The sequence below is a fragment of the Astatotilapia calliptera genome, chromosome 14, assembly GCF_964374335.1.
Source record: "Astatotilapia calliptera chromosome 14, fAstCal68.1, whole genome shotgun sequence".
NCBI lineage: Eukaryota > Metazoa > Chordata > Actinopteri > Cichliformes > Cichlidae > Astatotilapia > Astatotilapia calliptera.
Genome location: NC_137435.1, coordinates 29,385,615 through 29,412,016, shown reverse-complemented (window position 1 = coordinate 29,412,016; position 26,402 = coordinate 29,385,615). Strand labels below are relative to the sequence as shown.

Sequence of the window (26,402 nt, the reverse complement as noted above, 5' to 3'; positions counted from 1 at the left end):
TTTCTCCCAGGGTAGAAAGGATACCCAGTAGCAAGCTCCACAGCTACCAGCCCCAGGGACCACATGTCTATTGCTTCATTAAATAGACTACCAATCATAACCTCAGGTGCTTTATAACCAACCGTCCCCACACAGTCACCAGGAATCACTGTAGATGCGGGACATGCAATGCCAAAGTCTATAAGTTTGACTTTGATGGGACACTCATAGCGGTCCACAACCATTATGTTTCCAGGTTTGAGGTCAGCATGCACTATTCCCACAGAACCCAGGTGGGACAGGGCATTTGTGAGTTGATGTAAAATTGGCCTGATTTCGCTTATGGGGAGACCCTGGTTTTCCGGGTCCTCTATGTAGTCCCACAGGCTTTGGTCAAGGAGTTCAAAATTTAAGCAGATGCGGTCACCGTCGATGAAAAAGTCGTTCCATTGAACAATGTTGCATCTATCTGCATCCAAGCCTCGCAGCTGCTCCAGGATGAGAATTTCCATTTTTGCCTGTTGCAGAATTTCAGGGTTATTTTTGTTGACTTTGATAGCAACAAATTCGTTGGTTTTTGTATTGCAACATTTGGTTACAATACCAAAGCCCCCTTCTCCAAGGAAACCCTCGACCTCGTAGTGACCTCCCAAAAAGGTCCCTTTAGATATTTCAAGATCATCTATAGAGGAGGATGTGTTGGCTGATGCGTTGACGTATTCTTGTTGAGAAAATTCTTCTGAGGTTTGGGAACTGCAGCTGATTTTCTGTGATTCTTCTCTTTTGCAACTAGAAGGCTGCTGAGAGACCACAAGGTTTTGTCCCCCTGTGCTACTCATGTCAGTGCAGGGAGAACTCTTAGAGAGGCCAGGATTGAAAAAGGGGTGGTGGAGAACCTCCGAGGGTGTTATGCGCTGGTTTGGATCCAATGCTAACATCTCTTTGATTAGGCTGACAAATACATTTTGGATTTTTTCCCAACACCCCCTTATCTTCAGTAGTTGTTCAAGGTCATCGAGGCACTTAAGTTTTATGCATCGAGTGTCCTTGGACTGACAACCTGTCTCATCTTGAAATTGTCTTTCGGTCTTAAATGTCCAGTGTTGTCCGTTGTAGTTGTCTTTTATGAAATAGTTATCAGTGTAAAAGCCAGAGTCTAAAACATGATCTGGTGGCTGTCCCTGGGTCTGTATGATGAATTTCAAAACATCATAATCATTTCTCCCAGGGTAGAAAGGATACCCAGTAGCAAGCTCCACAGCTACCAGCCCCAGGGACCACATGTCTATTGCTTCATTAAATAGACTACCAATCATAACCTCAGGTGCTTTATAACCAACCGTCCCCACACAGTCACCAGGAATCACTGTAGATGCGGGACATGCAAAACCAAAGTCTGTAAGTTTGACTTTGATTGGACACTCATAGCGGTCCACAACCATTATGTTTCCAGGTTTGAGGTCAGCATGCACTATTCCCAAAGAACCCAGGTGGGACAGGGCATTTGCGAGCTGAAATAACACTGGCCTGATTTCTGTTACTGGGAGAACCCGGTTCCTCCGGTACCGCATGTACTGCCACAGGCTTTCATCGAGGAGTTCAAAATTTAAGCAGATGCGGTCACCGTCGATGAAAAAGTCGTTCCATTTAACAATGTTGCATCTATCTGCATCCAAGCCTCGCAGCTTCTCCAGTATGTAAATTTCCATTTTCGCCTGTTGCAGAATTTCAGGGTCGCTCTTGTTGACTTTAATAGCAACGACTTTGTTGGTTTTTGTATTGCAACATTTGGTTACAATACCAAAGCCCCCTTCTTCAAGGAAACCCTCGACCTTGTAGTGACCTCCCAAAAGGGTCCCTTTACATATTTCAAGATGATTTGAGGTGAAAGTCATCTTGACTGAAATGTGTTTGTTTGCTCAGTGAATTGGTGAGAACGTTTAAAAAAAATTTCAGTGACTCTGAAGAGGTTTACAAATACTTTCAAATATAGCTCTGGTCGAACGTTTGAAGGCTGCGAACAAACTGACTAAAACTTGCTGCTCCTGACCCCTATTTATAGAAAAACTTCAAAGGCTCAAAGGCATGTGCTTGTGACATCATCACATGTCCTTGTGACATCATCACATGTCCTTGTGACATCATCACTCTTCATGAATCAGATTGTCACATGACATTTTAGAATGGGGATGTTTTTTTTTAAAACCGTTTTCAAATTTAACCCTCTGTGGTCCAGGGTATAATTGGCCGTTCTTGACTATTTTTGATTTTACCTCTATATTTCACCTTTAAAATATGTTTTTCTTGCCTTATTTGGCACCATTATTTTCAGCACAACCTCAAATATCTCAAAGTCAAAGTCAACTTTATTTGTCAATTCTGCCACATGTACAGGACATACAGAGAATAGAAATTTCGTTACTCTCAAACCCTAGATGAAATAGCAAATGAACATTTAAATATAAGAGAGTGATTAAAAAATGCAAATAAAATAATTAAAAAGTAAAAATTTAAATAAATACAATACAATTTAACAAGAAAGCTATGCAATATACAATATACAATATTCAGGTAAGGGTAAATGACATTGAGTGTAAACCAGGCAGAGTAGTGCAAATAGGCAAATAGTGCAAATGGAGATCTAGTAATATACGGTTAGAGATAGTATAACAACAAAGTCTTATGAGGTAATGGCAGTCCAATGCTCCACAAAGTGACTGGTAACTGGTGCAGGCCAGTGAGTGAGTCAGAGAGTGTGTGTGTGTGTATGTGACAGAGTTCAGTGAGACCATGGAGGAGAGGAGGGGAGAGGGGGCAGAATCGGGAGGGAGTTAAGCTTCCTGACAGCCTGATGGATGAAGCTGTCCTTCAGTCTGCTGGTCCTGGCCTGGAGACTCCGCAGTCTCCTCCCTGACGGCAGCAGCTTGAAGAAGCTTTGCATTGGGTGCGTGGGATCAGCCGCTATGCAAAGGGCTTTTTTAGTGAGACGGGTGCTGTAAATGTCCTGGAGGGAGGGGAGAGAGACACCAATGATCCTCTCTGCAGCTCTCACTATGCGTTGGAGGGTTCTATGACAGGACGCATTGCAGGCTCCAAACCACACAGTGATGCAGCTCGACAGGATGCTCTCGATGGTGCCTCTGTAGAAAGTGTACATGAGAAATTTGAGTTATTGTTTTCATTTTGGTATACTATATTAGCACAGTTGATCTAAATTAATAACACAATAAATTGTGTGTGCATCTCCTGTTTTGTCATGGTTGTATGTCCCGGTTCGTGACAGGCTGCATGAGCTCATCTGGTGGGAGTGTAGTACTGTAGAATTTCAGGCATAAAAACGTGGTTTTCACAGACCTTGTCACAGGGTCTGAGTTGGAAGATTTTGGTAAAGCTTTGTCCCTGAGGTAGTTGAAAAACCCCAGTTGGGTAAAGCGTTTGGGTTTTTTTGTTAACAGACATGCTTATCTATTTAGTTGGTGTTATTTTTTCAGCTAAATTTTTTAGTGCAATTAGCACTTTCAGCATCAATCCATAGCAATGTGTTGTATTTTTCACATTGTCTGTGTGTAAAATACATATGTAAGCATAGATTACACAAAGGATCCTGCACGCCAAGCTGGATACAAATAGAAATCCCTGGAAACAATTCTTTCTGCGCTTAAGAGCAGCTTCCTATTGCAACGCTGGAGGATTTGTCACCATTACTGGATACGCTGCAGAAGCACAGCAAAGCAGTGACTGTGTGGAGTCGAAAACTATTACACCAACTACACTACACAGTCACCCACATTACTCCCTCCAACAGAGGTGGACAACGTCTTTGGGACAACGTCACAGAACACAGAAACGTCACAGGGCTTTGGAGCGTGACGTTACATGAGGCGGGCCACGCCCCCTGCCGCCATCACAGTAGGCCAGACAAAGGATACAGCTTCAGCTATGGTACGTGTTGTGTAGTCGGTTGCAACGTTAAAGCTCACGATCGTGAAGGCAAGAAACTGGATTAATCTTTTCATCGTTTTCCATCCTGGCGGCAACGTGAGGGATCCCATGTATCCACCAAACAAAGACGCCAGGCATGGATTGCAGCGGTGAGACGAGCGGATATCGAGTTCCGTGCAATCCCCAGCTTTTTGTTGGTTTGCTCGCGGCATTTTCTCTCCGGTGAGTTCTAAAGTAATTCATATCACTATCCGATTGTTGAGTCTGACGTCACTAGCCGTGTCTGGGCCTAAACTCTGCTGCAGGTCCATATATCAAATGATCACTGTGGCATTACTGAGAGTTAAAACACTGTCTTAAGTCTTTCATCTTTAATAAAATTATCAGCGTTCTGCTCTACCAGGTGTAACAACTGAGTTAAACATCCAGGCATCCATGACAATGGAATTTATGACATATGAGTTAGAAGTTAGCAGCAAGTTAGCTCGCTAGCTTCTATCTAAATACAATATAGCATGTCCTGACTGCGGGGTTTTGGAAACAAATTAAAACGTACAGCTTTCTTATCACTTCCAACATAAATGAAGACAGAAAACTAAACAGCAGTGACATTTGTAGGGTTACTGAACTTGGGCTAGCTGGTATATAATGATGTGCTACGTGACCGCTAGCGACACAGCTATGTTAGCATAATATAAACACGCTAACTTTTTTTCCACTCGATAAAAGTTAACGTGAGTGTTCTCGGTGGTCAGGAACAAATGTAATCGCATGGCAGGATGCTGTAAAAGGACCAAACTAAAAGGCTTTTAGTGGGGGTTTTTTCAATGCGCTGCGGTCATAGATAATGAGATAAAACATGCTAATGTGTGATGCTGCAGAACCACGTCATGTCGACTGAATAGCTTTTGATTTGGCATTATTGCAGGCAAACCAGCATATGAAATGGATGTAACAAATCCAGTGGTGATGGGAGTGACAGCGTCACGGAAGCTGAAGGGCAGACGAAGGACTGTGTGTGCAGTCAACAGGGCAGAGCAGAAATAAACCGGCTGTTGGAGGAGAACAGACTGCTTCGAGCACAGTTGCAAAAGACAGAGCTGAATGAAACTTTCTTAAAGGACGATACCGAAAAAGTAAGATATTACACTGGACTATATTGTTATGCAGTCTTAATGTCCCTCTTCAACACTGTCAAAGATTTCCTGCCAATATCGAAGAAACTGACAGGTTTCCAAATGCTCTTACTCACACTAATGCGTCTGAGACTTGATCTTCCAGTCCAGCATCTTTGTCATCTATTCCATGTGTCGCACAAAACACTGTCTTCTGTCTTCACCGATACCGTTGATGTTTTGGGCAGACTGACAGAAAGAAGGATGACCTCAAAAAGTGATATAGTCCAGACAGAGCTTACAAATGATGGGCCATTTGCTAAACCTGCAGCACACACTGCTTTCTATGTGAAAGAACCATTCTGTGAGAAAAACTCTACTGCTCATTTGATCTATGACCTCTGAAAAACAGTTCATGATTTCCATTACTATTCAATTATATAAAAAAAGTACATTCCCTGGGTTATACAGCACTGATATGCAAAGCTTAATTGTATATCTGTAACTCTAGAACTGCAGTATTTATAGTTTTCTTAGTTTAATATTTCAATTTCATATTCTTCTTCTAAGTATAAAATCCCTTTTGTTATATTTGTCTCGTTAATTTAACTGAAATACACTGAAAATTGCTCACAAATTAAGGTTTATGTGTCAATACAAATGCAGGTTTTATTGCTGGGAGCTTCCCGTGATGCACTGACTATTTCTTCTTCCATGACACTAATGTTTTGTCTTTGCTTCATCATTTATGTACTGTACTGTATCCCCAGTTTTCCAGCGAGGGCTGCGTACATTTTGATTGCATTAACGTTTTTATCCAGCCTTTATGTGCAAGCTTGAGCTGCAAAATTCAAATGTAGTTACTGACAGGCCAAAGTGCAACAGGGAAGAGATTAAATGGGATCAAAGGGAGTGGCATTATAAATTCCTTCCTTCCTGAGATTCAAATCCTCCAATCAAAACGGTGCCAGCAATGCAAAGACAGATTTCTTTAAAAGATTGGACACAATAACAAAGTCAGTCGTTTATTTATTAAAGCACTGTTAATAATTTTAGTTGCTGCTATTTCAAATAAATGTTTGGTACAACAAATTTCTCCGTGTTCTGTCTCAGGCTTTATTCGGGCCCTGGTACTAGAGCTATGGTCTGTTCTTGAGTGCAGCAGTGACGACATCAGAGTGGTCCGTCCCAAACCAACTCCCATTGACCCCACAGATAGGAGTTGCATTAAGGTATTGTATGTATGTGCGTGCGTGTGTGTGTGAGAGAGAGAGGGAGAAGGAGAAACTTCCTGGAGCCCACAGTGCCCCAATTTTTAGATATCTACATAATAGTACAGACACAGATCTCTTAGAAGTTTTGCTTTTCCATCATGTTTTTAGCTCACTGGTTACAAAGGTGTTTAAATTGATTAAAATTAAATTGATTCCAATTATTATTAACCCAGGACTCAGAATAGTGGTCCATGTGTTGCTGTGATACCAGCAGCCATGTAGAAAATTCACTTGTGAATATTCATATTTAAGAAACTGGCAATAGTGATTTTGTTAACAAGAAAGGCTTTTTGCTGATTGGTTTATGGGTGTCTGGGCAAATAAGCCTTACTTTCATAAGACTGCATTTTTAGTTATGTTTTTGGCAGAATTTCTCTCAGGAAAGCTTCAACAAGCTCCAGCGTGAGCCTGTCTGTGTGTGTCTGATGCTTGGCCTCTGACAGCAGCCAAGTCATCTCTCTCAGAGAGACTAGCCAAGTGAATACGGACAGCCAGTGATGTGTAAACTGTGTCCTGCCACAGGCGACTTTAAAGTCTGCCTTATCAGTGGGTTATACATATATGCTGAGGTCAAAGGAAAACTAAATATACACACACCAGCACTTTGGTGAATTAACTCGAGTCTTTGCTTTAATCTGTGCTAAGTACAGTAGGAGGTTTGGTAGTACATATGAAGATAAGTTCACACATGCACAGAAACATCAGAAGACACATGAAAGTATAGATATTTCTATTTTAGAAAAAAAAATCCATCGTATCTTGTTTTTTTCTTTACGTTTCTTTGAAGCTGTTTAATATAATCTAAGTTGTAGCTCGTTTGTGCAAGTGTCTCTCTTTTTTTCCTTTGATGCTTTTGATGATATGTTTTCCCTGTTCTACCAGACCCAGTGAAAAATGCAGGGAGCTTTCCTGTAGTTTAATATTCTTCAGGCTGCAATAGGTTTCTGCTCAACCACTCTGCTCAGAATATATGTCTTATTCAGTTTTGAGAGTGTGGTAAACCATGTTTTATCTTTGCAATCATAAATTCTTTTTACATTTTGTTTTGCTTTGAATACTACAGATATTATTTGTCATATTATCGGTAGTGTTTGTAGTTGAATAGTGTTATATTATTATTATGTGTTAGGATTTGATCAATCCATGACGTGCACAAATGCATTCACAATGGTCTTTAAAAGCAAATACATTTTTTCTCTCTAACAGCTGCTGTATTTACTTTCCTCTTCAGTCCTTCCTGTACTTGGTCAACCTCCTCTCCTCTTCCCAGTCGGTGTGGCAACTGCTGGGCCGACAGTCTTTGGCCAACAAAAGCGAATACACCCTGAGGGAGATGCCAACCTCCATACCTGTAAGTGTTTTTCTTCTTCTTCTTTTCCACACACTGCAGTTTTTTTTTGTCATCCATCTGAGGGCATGTTTGCACTTTTTATTTGGCCTCCAAACACCACCCACCCATTTGTTTTACTTCAAACGCATTCAAATAAACCCTCTCACACTGAGACTGATATACGTTCTCCACCTTACCCATTGTAAATTTCCACACAGTTTTCGTTTTGCACCCTATCCGGTGCATTCTTGTTCAAAGCCTCTCATTTTACTCCACAGGATTTGATTGACAGACTGATTGCCGTGAATTCGGATGGGAAGATTCATTCTCTCTTCCACTACGAAGAGAGTCACACATTCGGCCTAAGGTGGGATTCATTATTTTTTTCATATTACTTAACATCAGTGGGGAAGTAGACGATATCAGATTATCACCTGGTGACTGCACACACACTTCAGCCTCTGGCAATAGGAGACTGGCATGGTGACGTAATCGGCCTTAAAATGCGGCCTTTAAGGCTGCAGACCCTGAATTGGGATACAGCCTCTGAATCGCTGCATCTTGTAGCTGTGTCGTCTTAAATTGGTCATGTGATTTTGACGCGCCGGCGCGTCCGGCAACCCCAGAGGTTTAACTTAATATTTAAGTGTCTCTTGGTTTTAGACTAGTTGTTTAGTCTAATTTGATGTTTTAAACCAGAAAAGGAAGAAGAGGGCTTAGAATTACAGGTAAGAACTGCTCAGTGGTATGTGATAAACTGTAAATGTAAAGCTTACAGGTCAGTCCTCATGTTTTTAAATCAGATTTTGAGTCTGTACATGGCACATTATGCTTTTGCATGTTGTGAAATGTGCTGCAAAACAAACTGAGGTAAACTAACTGGTTTACTGTGATGGATTTAAAGTGCGTGTGACTGGTGCGCAGTGGCTGTGGTGCTCACGGTCAGAGTTCAGTCACAAAGAGGGTAACAGAGATGAATTTAAAGTTAAGGTGATGGTGCTTAGATTCATTCACAGACTGAAACCTTCACACCAACTTTATCCTGTGTCTCTTAGTTTTAGACTAGTTGTTTAGTCTATTTTGATGTTTTAAACCATATCACAGGGTTTTTACTTCACCATTTACGGGGTTTTAACAAGCAAACAAAAGACAGATCGTGATGTTTGAAAATGTTTTGGAAATATTCTTTAAAGATTAGATGTAAAATACGCAGAGGATAAATTCAATTGGTTTATTAGTTTATTACATAAGTTGAAAAAAAGTTAAACAAGTAAATAAAGAAACAACGTAAAAGAAAAGTAAACAAAACAAATCGGTAAATAAAGGAAAATGGTAATAAGAAGGGGAAAAAAAAGAAAAGAGAAAACCCCAACAATCCCCTCTGAGCAAGCACTAGGCGACAGTGGGGAAGAAAAACTGCCTTTAAACGGGCAGAAACTTCCGGCAGAACCAGGCTCACGAGGGGCAGTCAACTGCCGGGACTGGTTGGGGTGAAAAAAGATGAAGGAGAGAGGGAAGAAGTGTTAGGAGAGAAGGGGAGAGGAGAGGTGAAAATTAAGATGGAACAGAGGTGGAGGGAGACGAGGTGACGTCAGCAGTAGAAAAAATAGAAAGAGTAGAAAAAGCAGGAGTGTCCCTCCTCCAGAAGAAGCGGAAACGTTTTTTCTTCTTTTCCATGAGCTTTTCCACGACCACTTTTTTCTCTAGGATGAGGGTTCTCAACTGATCGGTTGTTTCTTCAACTTCCTTCTCAAGTTTCTGGCATCTTTGCTCCATTTCTTTTAATAGATTGCACTTGTCTGTATTTTGCTGTTGTTTTTCCTTGTGCATCTTTTCTAACTGCTCATTTCTTCTTGTGATTTCTTGAAGCTTACGCTGCAGGTCTTCATTTATTTTCTCTTGTTGCTGCTTTTGTGCAAGCATTTCAGCGTTTTCACACTTCAAGTTGTCTGAGTTCAACAACATCTCATTAATGACCTCTGAGTGTTTTTTCGCCATTTCATTGATCCTACGCTGCATCTTTGAACGTCGTTTTTCCAATACTTCTCCTTCCAGTTCAGGTGTTCTGTCCTTCATTGTATTAATTTGTTCAGTTGTAGATTTCTTCTCTCCAAGTCCTGGAGAATACGTTTTTTTTCTTTTTCCTGTTGCTCTTTCTCTTGAAGAAGCTCTTTATTTTTGCACTCTGTTTCATCCAGCCTGACTGGATTTGGATTTATTGAAGAAGGACCACCAAAATCTTTGTTCTATTTGGTGTACATGTTAAGAGTTGCTGGACTAACAGTTGGTTTGATTTGCTTCAGAGAATCCTCAAAGTCTTTCATCTTAATGTTGCGCACCTCAGCAGCAGCTATAACACGGACTTGTTCTGGTGCCAACTCTCTTATTGGGCCAAGTGCAGCATCTTTGGCTAATGCTGTCAAATCGCTCCCTGAATATCCTTCAGTCACTTTTGCAAGACAGGACAGTTCGTCTTGGCTCAGTGGACTCCCGTGCGTTCCCAAAAGATTTTTCAGCAGCGTAAATCTTGTCTTCTCATCGGGTAAGGTCACATATACTCTTTTTGCAAAGCGCCTTAATATTGCTTCATCGAGCTCCTGGGGCCTGTTCGTTGCTCCCATTACAAGTACTCTGTCATCCTTTCCTGACTGCAACCCGTCAAACTCAATGAGGAACTCAGTTTTTAAACGGCGAGAGGCGTCGTGCTCCCCCTCCCTCCTTTGACAGAGCAAGCCGTCCACTTCATCGATGAAGATTACTGAGGGCTGTCTCTCTCTTGCAACTGCAAAGAGTGCTCGTACGAGCTTCTCGCCTTCTCCCACATATTTGGAGGTCAAACTAGCAGCACTGATGTTGAAGAATGTTGCATTAGACTCTGCAGCAACTGCTTTGGCGAGCATGGTCTTCCCATTTCCTGGTGGGCCAAATAAAAGCAAGCCACGTGCAGGAGCTCTCAGACCAGTAAAGAGATCAGGTCTTAAGGCAGGAAGGATGACAATTTCTTGAAGTGCTTGCTTTGCCAGATCCTGCCCTGCGATGTCATCAAATGACACAGTCGCTCCACTGTATACAATTTCATTTGTAATTAAGCTGACCAGTTTACTGTCCACATTCTTTTTCATATCCCTCTTCGGGGGCTGTTTCACAGCTGCCGGTCTTCCATTCTGAGTTTTTCCCACCCGAGTGGTTTTCTTTGCATCAGTTATTCTTAATGGAGGTCTTACAGAAGTGGAGGGTCTGATGGTGGTGGAAACACCTGCGGGTTGACTTTTAGGAACTGACTTTGGCTTACTTGCAATTGTTTTGGTCGACATTTCTCTTGCGCGACTTCCCCCCTGTTCACAGTCATAACACGGTAAACTAGTCATAAACGAAAACGTTTAGGCTATTTATCGCATTTAAAGGTCTTTCTTTGGGACAACGTCACAGAACACAGAAACGTCACAGGGCTTTGGAGCGTGATGTTACAGAGGTTTACAAATACTTTCAAATATAGCTCTGGTCGAACGTTTGAAGGCTGCGAACAAACTGACTAAAACTTGCTGCTCCTGACCCCTATTTATAGAAAAACTTCAAAGGCTCAAAGGCATGTGCTTGTGACATCATCACATGTCCTTGTGACATCATCACATGTCCTTGTGACATCATCACTCTTCATGAATCAGATTGTCACATGACATTTTAGAATGGGGATGTTTTTTTTTAAACCGTTTTCAAATTTAACCCTCTGTGGTCCAGGGTATAATTGGCCGTTCTTGACTATTTTTGATTTTACCTCTATATTTCACCTTTAAAATATGTTTTTCTTGCCTTATTTGGCACCATTATTTTCAGCACAACCTCAAATATCTGAAATTTGAGTTATTGTTTTCATTTTGGTATACTATATTAGCACAGTTGATCTAAATTAATAACACAATAAATTGTGTGTGCATCTCCTGTTTTGTCATGGTTGTATGTCCCGGTTCGTGACAGGCTGCATGAGCTCATCTGGTGGGAGTGTAGTACTGTAGTATTTCAGGCATAAAAACGTGGTTTTCACAGACCTTGTCACAGGGTCTGAGTCTAAGATTCAAATTGTAAACACACAAACACTCAGGCTTGCTGCAAACCTTAGCTGATCCCCCGTGGGCTTAATTTACTGCCATTGTTTACGCACCATTGTAATTGCTTCTCTAGTTTGGCATTACACTTTAATTATGGAATGTAATTATATTTTGTCTATTTTTAGTTGTGGCATTGTGTTGTAATTAATGAAGGGCCTGCACACTCCAATATCAATTTACAATTTAAATTCTCCACAGCATGTTTAACTACATTATGTTGTGCCTTTCCAGAATCCCAGATTTACTTACACATCTCCCTTTATGATACATTAGTACTACATTTGACCTAAACCTTTTCCATCCTTTTTCCAAACTCTCATTCATTTTTTACCTGATAACCAAAAACTGTGATAGTGAAAGGCTGAAATATTTCTAGGGGTATGAGATTTCTGTGTGTTTTCTGTAGGTGAGCAGCTGCGAGAAGTTTGGCTACGGGGTGATGGTGACACAGGTGGCAGCAACTGCTCCGGGAGTTGTGGCTCTGCACAGTTCAGGTACTATTGCAGTTATTTGGACACAACAAACACTTGTCAGCTGTGATGCTTAAGGCTTATATTATAAGTTGTTGTTGTTGTTTTTGTGTTGTCGGTATAAAGGAGACTTAAGGCAGCTTAGGGAGAAATGTATTTGTCAAACCGTTTTTGTTTGGGTAAGAAAGAGTAAGAAGAGGCGTTCTTTTTTGATAAATGGATTCACATATCAGTTGTATACTGATACTAGGTTTATCCATATGCAAAAGGCTCCAGGAAATACCGTACTCTTGTCAAAAGAGGTCAAAAAATGAAGCTAGTGAACAAATATTTTAATCCTGCATTCTTTCTATTGGCTAGAAGGGGCGACTCAACTGGTTATGGGAAAAGAAGTCTGATTACTTATCAGCCCTTCGCTTATAACAGCACCGCTGCGTTCTGAAACCTATTCTCTCCTATGACTTTACCCACGCAAGAACAGTTCCCTGCTGTGTTGAGCAGCGCTGGCTGTGGAGCACTCATGTGTTCCATGATGTGACATATGTTTGTGCCATCGATAAAAAGGCAGACTGACAGAAAGAAGGATGACCTCAAAAAGTGATATAGTCCAGACAGAGCTTACAAATGATGGGCCATTTGCTAAACCTGCAGCACACACTGCTTTCTATTAAATACTGCACGTGCAAAGTATGTATAATATGTGCTTGTCCAATAGATATGCTGTCTTAGCAGCTATTTACAATGTTACATAAGAAACAAATGTGGGATCCAACCACCATGCTACTAAAGAGACACTGTGCGTTTCCCCTCCAAAGCAAACCCTCCACTTCAGTGATGGAGTCATGCAATTATTCTACTGGGGTGAAGACAGTTTAATTACAGCATCACTGCAATAACAGTATCCATCCAAAAAAAAAAAAAACATCAAATAAAATTTTAATTATTTCTAAATAAGAAATTCGTGATAAAACAGTTTTCCAATTAACCACTACATAACAGTAGTGTCTAGTTCTTATTTGGTAGGAAATGTCCACCAGTGCTGTAACGTTTTCAAAAATAATAGTAAAAGAAAAAAAGCATTTTGATGAAAAACTAAACCAGCGTGACCTACTGTACAAGTTTGTTTAGGCTGCTTTTGCAGCAGTGCTCTTTATAAAGTCTCCAGGGTGTGATAGTAATAAATCATCTGTGAATGAAACCTTTTACACGTTTAAAATCACTTTGTCTGCCATAGGCAAGAAATCTGTTCCTATAAATACACCGTTTAATTATGTGTTCGCATTGCAACTGCTGCTCTGCCAGAAGTGTAGGTAGAGCAAAGTCAACCTATACATTATACATATCCTCATATTTGAACATTCAATATCAATATATTTTCCACATATTGTGAATATAACGCTGAGTCCTGCCTGACAGCACATTCCCATGAGTGTGCAGAGAGGGAGAAACACGCAAACACCGTGACGAGACAAGAGCACGGGCAGTGTGATGTTACTTCACCTCTAGATGGCACTATTGCACAACCTACAACCTTCTGCATCGTTTCACTGGAATGGATGACAAGTACAGTGCAAAAACAATAACAGGAACAAACTGAGTCCGATATGATATACATATTTATGCCAAAAAAAAATGCCCGTTTGATCTTGTGTTTCCATGTAGGAACAGGGAAAAATGTCTATATTGTGTTGTCTGGTTCACCTCGGCAGAGTTCTATGGCTTTGGCAGGAGGGTTGAGAGGAAACAGAAAGGGCCTTTACCGCCTGCACCTGGCATGTTTGTGATGAAGCAGCTGCCTCTACTCCTGCTGAGCCTCCTCCCTGTACCTCTGAACCCGAGTGAGCAGAGAGCACCGACGGTCATGCACACACACAGATACTGTACACTTCAACAGACACTGGAGATACAAATGATGGGCCATTTGCTAAACCTGCAGCACACACTGCTTTCTATGTGAAAGAACCATTCTGTGAGAAAAACTCTACTGCTCATTTGATCTATGACCTCTGAAAAACAGTTCATGATTTCCATTACTATTCAATTATAAAAAAAAAAAAAGTACATTCCCTGGGTTATACAGCACTGATATGCAAAGCTTAATTGTATATCTGTAACTCTAGAACTGCAGTATTTATAGTTTTCTTAGTTTAATATTTCAATTTCATATTCTTCTTCTAAGTATAAAATCCCTTTTGTTATATTTGTCTCGTTAATTTAACTGAAATACACTGAAAATTGCTCACAAATTAAGGTTTATGTGTCAATACAAATGCAGGTTTTATTGCTGGGAGCTTCCCGTGATGCACTGACTATTTCTTCTTCCATGACACTAATGTTTTGTCTTTGCTTCATCATTTATGTACTGTACTGTATCCCCAGTTTTCCAGCGAGGGCTGCGTACATTTTGATTGCATTAACGTTTTTATCCAGCCTTTATGTGCAAGCTTGAGCTGCAAAATTCAAATGTAGTTACTGACAGGCCAAAGTGCAACAGGGAAGAGATTAAATGGGATCAAAGGGAGTGGCATTATAAATTCCTTCCTTCCTGAGATTCAAATCCTCCAATCAAAACGGTGCCAGCAATGCAAAGACAGATTTCTTTAAAAGATTGCACACAATAACAAAGTCAGTCGTTTATTTATTAAAGCACTGTTAATAATTTTAGTTGCTGCTATTTCAAATAAATGTTTGGTACAACAAATTTCTCCGTGTTCTGTCTCAGGCTTTATTCGGGCCCTGGTACTAGAGCTATGGTCTGTTCTTGAGTGCAGCAGTGACGACATCAGAGTGGTCCGTCCCAAACCAACTCCCATTGACCCCACAGATAGGAGTTGCATTAAGGTATTGTATGTATGTGCGTGCGTGTGTGTGTGAGAGAGAGAGGGAGAAGGAGAAACTTCCTGGAGCCCACAATGCCCCAATTTTTAGATATCTACATAATAGTACAGACACAGATCTCTTAGAAGTTTTGCTTTTCCATCATGTTTTTAGCTCACTGGTTACAAAGGTGTTTAAATTGATTAAAATTAAATTGATTCCAATTATTATTAACCCAGGACTCAGAATAGTGGTCCATGTGTTGCTGTGATACCAGCAGCCATGTAGAAAATTCACTTGTGAATATTCATATTTAAGAAACTGGCAATAGTGATTTTGTTAACAAGAAAGGCTTTTTGCTGATTGGTTTATGGGTGTCTGGGCAAATAAGCTTTACTTTCATAAGACTGCATTTTTAGTTATGTTTTTGGCAGAATTTCTCTCAGGAAAGCTTCAACAAGCTCCAGCGTGAGCCTGTCTGTGTGTGTCTGATGCTTGGCCTCTGACAGCAGCCAAGTCATCTCTCTCAGAGAGACTAGCCAAGTGAATACGGACAGCCAGTGATGTGTAAACTGTGTCCTGCCACAGGCGACTTTAAAGTCTGCCTTATCAGTGGGTTATACATATATGCTGAGGTCAAAGGAAAACTAAATATACACACACCAGCACTTTGGTGAATTAACTCGAGTCTTTGCTTTAATCTGTGCTAAGTACAGTAGGAGGTTTGGTAGTACATATGAAGATAAGTTCACACATGCACAGAAACATCAGAAGACACATGAAAGTATAGATATTTCTATTTTAGAAAAAAAAATCCATCGTATCTTGTTTTTTTCTTTACGTTTCTTTGAAGCTGTTTAATATAATCTAAGTTGTAGCTCGTTTGTGCAAGTGTCTCTCTTTTTTTCCTTTGATGCTTTTGATGATATATTTTCCCTGTTCTACCAGACCCAGTGAAAAATGCAGGGAGCTTTCCTGTAGTTTAATATTCTTCAGGCTGCAATAGGTTTCTGCTCAACCACTCTGCTCAGAATATATGTCTTATTCAGTTTTGAGAGTGTGGTAAACCATGTTTTATCTTTGCAATCATAAATTCTTTTTACATTTTGTTTTGCTTTGAATACTACAGATATTATTTGTCATATTATCGGTAGTGTTTGTAGTTGAATAGTGTTATATTATTATTATGTGTTAGGATTTGATCAATCCATGACGTGCACAAATGCATTCACAATGGTCTTTAAAAGCAAATACATTTTTTCTCTCTAACAGCTGCTGTATTTACTTTCCTCTTCAGTCCTTCCTGTACTTGGTCAACCTCCTCTCCTCTTCCCAGTCGGTGTGGCAACTGCTGGGCCGACAGTCTTTGGCCAACAAAAGCGAATACACCCTGAGGGAGATGCCAACCTCCATACCTGTAAGTGTTTTTCTTCTTCTTCTTTTCCACACACTGCAGTTTTTTTTTGTCATCCATCTGAGGGCATGTTTGCACTTTTTATTTGGCCTCCAAACACCACCCACCCATTTGTTTTACTTCAAACGCATTCAAATAAACCCTCTCACACTGAGACTGATATACGTTCTCCACCTTACCCATTGTAAATTTCCACACAGTTTTCGTTTTGCACCCTATCCGGTGCATTCTTGTTCAAAGCCTCTCATTTTACTCCACAGGATTTGATTGACAGACTGATTGCCGTGAATTCGGATGGGAAGATTCATTCTCTCTTCCACTACGAAGAGAGTCACACATTCGGCCTAAGGTGGGATTCATTATTTTTTTCATATTACTTAACATCAGTGGGGAAGTAGACGATATCAGATTATCACCTGGTGACTGCACACACACTTCAGCCTCTGGCAATAGGAGACTGGCATGGTGACGTAATCGGCCTTAAAATGCGGCCTTTAAGGCTGCAGACCCTGAATTGGGATACAGCCTCTGAATCGCTGCATCTTGTAGCTGTGTCGTCTTAAATTGGTCATGTGATTTTGACGCGCCGGCGCGTCCGGCAACCCCAGAGGTTTAACTTAATATTTAAGTGTCTCTTGGTTTTAGACTAGTTGTTTAGTCTAATTTGATGTTTTAAACCAGAAAAGGAAGAAGAGGGCTTAGAATTACAGGTAAGAACTGCTCAGTGGTATGTGATAAACTGTAAATGTAAAGCTTACAGGTCAGTCCTCATGTTTTTAAATCAGATTTTGAGTCTGTACATGGCACATTATGCTTTTGCATGTTGTGAAATGTGCTGCAAAACAAACTGAGGTAAACTAACTGGTTTACTGTGATGGATTTAAAGTGTGTGTGACTGGTGCGCAGTGGCTGTGGTGCTCACGGTCAGAGTTCAGTCACAAAGAGGGTAACAGAGATGAATTTAAAGTTAAGGTGATGGTGCTTAGATTCATTCACAGACTGAAACCTTCACACCAACTTTATCCTGTGTCTCTTAGTTTTAGACTAGTTGTTTAGTCTATTTTGATGTTTTAAACCATATCACAGGGTTTTTACTTCACCATTTACGGGGTTTTAACAAGCAAACAAAAGACAGATCGTGATGTTTGAAAATGTTTTGGAAATATTCTTTAAAGATTAGATGTAAAATACGCAGAGGATAAATTCAATTGGTTTATTAGTTTATTACATAAGTTGAAAAAAAGTTAAACAAGTAAATAAAGAAACAACGTAAAAGAAAAGTAAACAAAACAAATCGGTAAATAAAGGAAAATGGTAATAAGAAGGGGAAAAAAAAGAAAAGAGAAAACCCCAACAATCCCCTCTGAGCAAGCACTAGGCGACAGTGGGGAAGAAAAACTGCCTTTAAACGGGCAGAAACTTCCGGCAGAACCAGGCTCACGAGGGGCAGTCAACTGCCGGGACTGGTTGGGGTGAAAAAAGATGAAGGAGAGAGGGAAGAAGTGTTAGGAGAGAAGGGGAGAGGAGAGGTGAAAATTAAGATGGAACAGAGGTGGAGGGAGACGAGGTGACGTCAGCAGTAGAAAAAATAGAAAGAGTAGAAAAAGCAGGAGTGTCCCTCCTCCAGAAGAAGCGGAAACGTTTTTTCTTCTTTTCCATGAGCTTTTCCACGACCACTTTTTTCTCTAGGATGAGGGTTCTCAACTGATCGGTTGTTTCTTCAACTTCCTTCTCAAGTTTCTGGCATCTTTGCTCCATTTCTTTTAATAGATTGCACTTGTCTGTATTTTGCTGTTGTTTTTCCTTGTGCATCTTTTCTAACTGCTCATTTCTTCTTGTGATTTCTTGAAGCTTACGCTGCAGGTCTTCATTTATTTTCTCTTGTTGCTGCTTTTGTGCAAGCATTTCAGCGTTTTCACACTTCAAGTTGTCTGAGTTCAACAACATCTCATTAATGACCTCTGAGTGTTTTTTCGCCATTTCATTGATCCTACGCTGCATCTTTGAACGTCGTTTTTCCAATACTTCTCCTTCCAGTTCAGGTGTTCTGTCCTTCATTGTATTAATTTGTTCAGTTGTAGATTTCTTCTCTCCAAGTCCTGGAGAATACGTTTTTTTTCTTTTTCCTGTTGCTCTTTCTCTTGAAGAAGCTCTTTATTTTTGCACTCTGTTTCATCCAGCCTGACTGGATTTGGATTTATTGAAGAAGGACCACCAAAATCTTTGTTCTATTTGGTGTACATGTTAAGAGTTGCTGGACTAACAGTTGGTTTGATTTGCTTCAGAGAATCCTCAAAGTCTTTCATCTTAATGTTGCGCACCTCAGCAGCAGCTATAACACGGACTTGTTCTGGTGCCAACTCTCTTATTGGGCCAAGTGCAGCATCTTTGGCTAATGCTGTCAAATCGCTCCCTGAATATCCTTCAGTCACTTTTGCAAGACAGGACAGTTCGTCTTGGCTCAGTGGACTCCCGTGCGTTCCCAAAAGATTTTTCAGCAGCGTAAATCTTGTCTTCTCATCGGGTAAGGTCACATATACTCTTTTTGCAAAGCGCCTTAATATTGCTTCATCGAGCTCCTGGGGCCTGTTCGTTGCTCCCATTACAAGTACTCTGTCATCCTTTCCTGACTGCAACCCGTCAAACTCAATGAGGAACTCAGTTTTTAAACGGCGAGAGGCGTCGTGCTCCCCCTCCCTCCTTTGACAGAGCAAGCCGTCCACTTCATCGATGAAGATTACTGAGGGCTGTCTCTCTCTTGCAACTGCAAAGAGTGCTCGTACGAGCTTCTCGCCTTCTCCCACATATTTGGAGGTCAAACTAGCAGCACTGATGTTGAAGAATGTTGCATTAGACTCTGCAGCAACTGCTTTGGCGAGCATGGTCTTCCCATTTCCTGGTGGGCCAAATAAAAGCAAGCCACGTGCAGGAGCTCTCAGACCAGTAAAGAGATCAGGTCTTAAGGCAGGAAGGATGACAATTTCTTGAAGTGCTTGCTTTGCCAGATCCTGCCCTGCGATGTCATCAAATGACACAGTCGCTCCACTGTATACAATTTCATTTGTAATTAAGCTGACCAGTTTACTGTCCACATTCTTTTTCATATCGCTCTGTGGTAGAGTATCACTTCCTGTTCCTGCTCAAACACAGTGGTGTTTCTGAGTAGCTTATTTGCTTAGCGATTTAATTAACAACTTTTAAATACATTCTTCTTTCATAGTATAATCTTCACGTGCTTCATCCGAAGCACACTTTCTGTGTACTCACTACCTAATTTATAGCCAAAGTATTCACTCACTGTCTCTGTACTGTCTCGCTAGCCTAGCTTAGCTCGTAGCCGACTCATTAGCACCATGGCTACTTCACCTGTCCCTCCTGCACTTTCTTGCTCATTGTGTCAGATGTTTAGTTACTCCTCGGCCTCCTTTAGCAGTAATGATATCTGTAACAAATGTAGCATATTTGCAGCGCTGGAGGCCAGGATTACTGAATTGGAGACTCGGCTTCGCACCCTTCATTCACCCGTAGCTAGCCAGGCCCCTCTAGCTGGTGCAGCCGAAAATAGCGTAGGCCCCGCTAGCTGTTCCCCGGCAGGTCCCAAGCAGCTGGGGAATCAGGGAGGCTGGGTCACGGTGAGGAGGAAGCATAGTCCTAAACAGAAGCCCCAGGTACACCACCAACCCGTTCATGTGTCTAACCGTTTTTCCCCACTCGGCGACACACCCGCCGGGGGTCAAACTCTGGTAATTGGCGATTCTGTTCTCAGACATGTGAAGCTAGAGACACCGGCAACCATAGTCAATTGTCTTCCAGGGGCCAGAGCAGGCGACATTGAAGGAAATTTAAAACTGCTGGCTAAGGGTAAACGTAAATTCAGTAAGATCATAATTCACGTCGGCAGTAATGACACCCGGTTACGCCAATCGGAGGTCACTAAAATCAATATTGAATCGGTGTGCAACTTTGCCAAAACAATGTCGGACTCTGTAGTTTTCTCTGGTCCCCTCCCCAATCAGACCAGGAGTGACATGTTTAGCCGCATGTTCTCCTTAAATTGCTGGCTGTCTGAGTGGTGTCCCAGAAACGATGTGGGCTTCATAGATAATTGGCAAACCTTCTGGAGGAAACCTGGTCTTGTTAGGAGAGACGGCATCCATCCCACTTTGGATGGAGCAGCTCTCATTTCTAGAAATATGGACAAATTTATTAAACCCCCCAAAATATGACTATCCAGAGTTGGGACCAGGAAGCAGAGTTGCAGTCTTACACGCCTCTCTGCAGCTTCTCTCCTCCTGCTACCCCCCCAAAAACCCATCTCCATAGAGACTGTGTCAGCTTCCAAAAAGACAAAAAACAAACTAAAAACCAGCAACAAACCACTTAAACATAAACAATTACAAAGAAAGAACAATACAGTATCCACATCTGAATCAAAGAGTAAAGCAGTGAAATGTGGATTATTAAATATTAGGTCTCTCTCCTCCAAGTCTCTGTTAGTACATGACTTAATAATTGATCAACAAATTGATTTACTCTGCCTTACAGAAACCTGGTTGCAGCAGGATGATTATGTTAGTTTAAATGAATCAACACCCCCGAGTCATTCTAACTACCAGAAATCTCGAAGCACAGGCCGAGGGGGAGGTGTGGCAGCAATTTTTCACACCAGCCTATTAATTAATGAAAGACCAAGACAGACTTTTAATTCATTTGAAAGCCTGATGCTTAACATTGTCCACCCCAGCTGTGAAACTCAGAAACCAGTCTTACTTGTTATCATCTATCGTCCACCTGGGCCTTACACAGAGTTTCTGTCTGATTTCTCAGACTTTATATCTAATTTAGTTCTGAGCTCAGATAAAATAATTATTGTGGGTGATTTTAACATCCATGTAGATGCTAAAAATGACAGCCTCAACATGGCATTTAATCTGCTATTAGACTCAATTGGTTTCTCTCAAAATGTAAAAGAACCCACCCACCACTTTAATCACACTCTAGATCTTGTTCTAACATATGGCATCGAACCTGAACATTTAACAGTGTTTCCTGAAAACCCTCTCCTGTCTGATCATTTCCTGATAACATTTACTTTCACAATAATTGATTACACAGCGGTGAAGAGTAGACTTTATCAAAGTAGATGTCTTTCTGAAAGCACTGTAACTAAGTTTAAGAATATAATCCACCCACTGTTTTTATCTCCAATGCCCTGTACCAACACAGAGCAAAGCAGCTATCTGAACGCTACCCCAACAGAGGTCGATTATCTTGTTAATAATTTCACCTCCTCACTACGTACGACTCTGGATACTGTAGCTCCTGTGAAAACTAAGGCCTCAAATCAGAAGTATCTGACTCCGTGGTATAATTCTGAAACACGTACCCTAAAGCAGATGACTCGTAATCTGGAGAGGAAATGGCGTGTCACAAATCTAGAGGATCATCATTTAGCCTGGAGAAATAGTTTGCTGCTTTATAAGAAAGCCCTCCGCAAAGCCAGAACATCTTACTATTCATCACTGATTGAAGAAAATAAGAACAACCCCAGGTTTCTCTTCAGCACTGTAGCCAGGCTGACAAAAAGTCAGAGCTCTTTTGAGCCAACCATCCCTTTAACGTTAACTAGTAATGACTTCATGAACTTCTTCACAAATAAAATTTTTATCATTAGAGAAAAAATTACCAATAATCATCCCACAGATGTAATATTATCTACAGTTACTCTTAGTACCATTGATATTAAGTTAGACTCTTTTTCTCCAATTGATCTTTCTGAGTTAACTTCAATAATTACTTCCTCCAAACCATCAACGTGTCTTTTAGACCCCATTCCTACAAAACTGCTCAAAGAAGTCCTGCCATTAATTAATTCTTCGATCTTAAATATGATCAACCTATCTCTAATGATCGGCTATGTACCACAGGCCTTCAAGCTAGCTGTAGTTAAACCTTTACTCAAAAAGCCATCTCTAGACCCAGCAGTCTTAGCTAATTATAGGCCAATCTCCAACCTTCCTTTCATATCAAAAATCCTTGAAAGAGTAGTTGTCAAACAGCTAACAGATCATCTGCAGAGGAATGGTTTATTTGAAGAGTTTCAGTCAGGTTTCAGAGCTCAGCACAGCACAGAAACAGCTTTAGTGAAGGTTACAAATGATCTTCTTATGGCCTCTGACAGTGGACTCATCTCTGTGCTTGTCCTGCTAGACCTCAGTGCAGCGTTCGATACTGTTGATCATAATATCCTATTAGAGCGATTAGAACATGCTGTAGGTATTACAAGTACTGCGCTGCAGTGGTTTGTATCATATCTATCTAATAGACTCCAATTCGTGCATGTAAATGGAGAGTCCTCTTCACACACTGAGGTTAATTATGGAGTTCCACAGGGTTCAGTGCTAGGACCAATTATGTTTACATTATACATGCTTCCCTTAGGCAGTATCATTAGAAGACATAGCATACATTTTCACTGCTATGCAGATGACACCCAGCTCTATCTGTCCATGAAGCCAGATAACACACACCAATTAGTTAAACTGCAGGAATGTCTTAAAGACATAAAGACCTGGATGGCCGCTAACTTTCTGCTTCTTAATTCAGATAAAACTGAGGTTATTGTACTCGGCCCTGAAAATCTTAGAAATATGGTATCTAATCAGATTCTTACTCTGGATGGCATTACCTTGGCCTCCAGTAACGCGGTGAGGAACCTTGGAGTCATTTTTGACCAGGACATGTCCTTCAACGCACATATTAAACAAATATGTAAGACTGCTTTCTTCCATTTGCGCAACATCTCTAAAATTAGAAATATCCTGTCTCAGAGTGACGCTGAAAAACTAGTTCATGCATTTATTACTTCCAGGCTGGACTACTGTAATTCATTATTATCAGGATGTCCAAAAAACTCACTGAAAAGCCTTCAGCTAATCCAAAATGCTGCAGCAAGAGTCCTGACAGGGACTAGAAAGAGAGAGCATATTTCTCCTGTTTTGGCTTCCCTTCATTGGCTTCCTGTTAAATCCAGAATTGAATTCAAAATCCTGCTCCTCACATACAAGGTCTTAAATAATCAGGCCCCATCTTATCTTAATGACCTTGTAGTACCATATCACCCTATTAGAGCGCTCCGCTCTCGCTCTGCAGGCCTACTAGTTGTTCCTAGAGTATTTAAAAGTAGAATGGGAGGGAGAGCCTTCAGTTTTCAGGCCCCTCTTCTGTGGAACCAGCTTCCAGTTTGGATTCGGGAGACAGACACTATCTCTACTTTTAAGATTAGGCTTAAAACTTTCCTTTTTTCTAAAGCATATAGTTAGGGCTGGACCAGGTGACCCTGAATCCTCCCTTAGTTATGCTGCAATAGATGTAGGCTGCCGGGGGATTCCCATGATGCATTGAGTTTTTTCTTTCCAGTCACCTTTCTCACTCACTATGTATTAATAGACCTCTCTGCATTGAATCATATCTGTTATTAACCTCTGTCTCTCTTCCACAGCATGTCTTTATCTTTATCCTGTCTTCCTTCTCTCACCCCAACCGGTCGCAGCAGATGGCCGCCCCTCCCTGAGCCTGGTTCTGCCGGAGGTTTCTTCCTGTTAAAAGGGAGTTTTTCCTTCCCACTGTCGCCAAAGTGCTTGCTCATAGGGGGTCATATGATTGTTGGGTTTTTCTCTGTATCTATGAAGCGCCTTGAGGCGACTTTTGTTGTGATTTGGCGCTATATAAATAAAATTGAATTGAATTGAATTGAATTGAATATCCCTCTTCGGGGGCTGTTTCACAGCTGCCGGTCTTCCATTCTGAGTTTTTCCCACCCGAGCGGTTTTCTTTGCATCAGTTATTCTTAATGGAGGTCTTACAGAAGTGGAGGGTCTGATGGTGGTGGAAACACCTGCGGGTTGACTTTTAGGAACTGACTTTGGCTTACTTGCAATTGTTTTGGTCGACATTTCTCTTGCGCGACTTCCCCCCTGTTCACAGTCATAACACGGTAAACTAGTCATAAACGAAAACGTTTAGGCTATTTATCGCATTTAAAGGTCTTTCTTTGGGACAACGTCACAGAACACAGAAACGTCACAGGGCTTTGGAGCGTGATGTTACAGAGGTTTACAAATACTTTCAAATATAGCTCTGGTCGAACGTTTGAAGGCTGCGAACAAACTGACTAAAACTTGCTGCTCCTGACCCCTATTTATAGAAAAACTTCAAAGGCTCAAAGGCATGTGCTTGTGACATCATCACATGTCCTTGTGACATCATCACATGTCCTTGTGACATCATCACTCTTCATGAATCAGATTGTCACATGACATTTTAGAATGGGGATGTTTTTTTTTAAACCGTTTTCAAATTTAACCCTCTGTGGTCCAGGGTATAATTGGCCGTTCTTGACTATTTTTGATTTTACCTCTATATTTCACCTTTAAAATATGTTTTTCTTGCCTTATTTGGCACCATTATTTTCAGCACAACCTCAAATATCTGAAATTTGAGTTATTGTTTTCATTTTGGTATACTATATTAGCACAGTTGATCTAAATTAATAACACAATAAATTGTGTGTGCATCTCCTGTTTTGTCATGGTTGTATGTCCCGGTTCGTGACAGGCTGCATGAGCTCATCTGGTGGGAGTGTAGTACTGTAGTATTTCAGGCATAAAAACGTGGTTTTCACAGACCTTGTCACAGGGTCTGAGTCTAAGATTCAAATTGTAAACACACAAACACTCAGGCTTGCTGCAAACCTTAGCTGATCCCCCGTGGGCTTAATTTACTGCCATTGTTTACGCACCATTGTAATTGCTTCTCTAGTTTGGCATTACACTTTAATTATGGAATGTAATTATATTTTGTCTATTTTTAGTTGTGGCATTGTGTTGTAATTAATGAAGGGCCTGCACACTCCAATATCAATTTACAATTTAAATTCTCCACAGCATGTTTAACTACATTATGTTGTGCCTTTCCAGAATCCCAGATTTACTTACACATCTCCCTTTATGATACATTAGTACTACATTTGACCTAAACCTTTTCCATCCTTTTTCCAAACTCTCATTCATTTTTTACCTGATAACCAAAAACTGTGATAGTGAAAGGCTGAAATATTTCTAGGGGTATGAGATTTCTGTGTGTTTTCTGTAGGTGAGCAGCTGCGAGAAGTTTGGCTACGGGGTGATGGTGACACAGGTGGCAGCAACTGCTCCGGGAGTTGTGGCTCTGCACAGTTCAGGTACTATTGCAGTTATTTGGACACAACAAACACTTGTCAGCTGTGATGCTTAAGGCTTATATTATAAGTTGTTGTTGTTGTTTTTGTGTTGTCGGTATAAAGGAGACTTAAGGCAGCTTAGGGAGAAATGTATTTGTCAAACCGTTTTTGTTTGGGTAAGAAAGAGTAAGAAGAGGCGTTCTTTTTTGATAAATGGATTCACATATCAGTTGTATACTGATACTAGGTTTATCCATATGCAAAAGGCTCCAGGAAATACCGTACTCTTGTCAAAAGAGGTCAAAAAATGAAGCTAGTGAACAAATATTTTAATCCTGCATTCTTTCTATTGGCTAGAAGGGGCGACTCAACTGGTTATGGGAAAAGAAGTCTGATTACTTATCAGCCCTTCGCTTATAACAGCACCGCTGCGTTCTGAAACCTATTCTCTCCTATGACTTTACCCACGCAAGAACAGTTCCCTGCTGTGTTGAGCAGCGCTGGCTGTGGAGCACTCATGTGTTCCATGATGTGACATATGTTTGTGCCATCGATAAAAAGGCAGACTGACAGAAAGAAGGATGACCTCAAAAAGTGATATAGTCCAGACAGAGCTTACAAATGATGGGCCATTTGCTAAACCTGCAGCACACACTGCTTTCTATTAAATACTGCACGTGCAAAGTATGTATAATATGTGCTTGTCCAATAGATATGCTGTCTTAGCAGCTATTT

General features: G+C 40.9%; 2 long non-coding RNA genes and 2 pseudogenes across 3 annotated transcripts; 1 reads left to right on the top strand and 3 right to left on the bottom strand.

The window, feature by feature from the left end:
• Positions 1-2,327: 2,327 nt before the first annotated feature.
• Positions 2,328-5,274, bottom strand: LOC145420097 (uncharacterized). Its single transcript, XR_013901380.1, has 2 exons — positions 5,174-5,274; positions 2,328-3,119 (listed from the first exon to the last, which is right to left on the bottom strand). It is a non-coding gene; the product is annotated as an uncharacterized LOC145420097 (long non-coding RNA).
• On the top strand, positions 3,117-6,128 carry LOC145420091 (uncharacterized). Its single transcript, XR_013901374.1, has 2 exons — positions 3,117-4,143; positions 4,850-6,128. It is a non-coding gene; the product is annotated as an uncharacterized LOC145420091 (long non-coding RNA).
• A 256-nt stretch (positions 6,129-6,384) lies between these two features.
• LOC145420062 (spastin pseudogene) lies at positions 6,385-11,278 on the bottom strand (annotated as a pseudogene). Its single transcript, XR_013901354.1, has one exon. The product of XR_013901354.1 is annotated as a spastin pseudogene (transcript).
• Positions 11,279-18,501: 7,223 nt separating this feature from the next.
• Positions 18,502-24,402, bottom strand: LOC145419930 (spastin pseudogene; annotated as a pseudogene).
• Between the last annotated feature and the right edge of the window lie 2,000 nt (positions 24,403-26,402).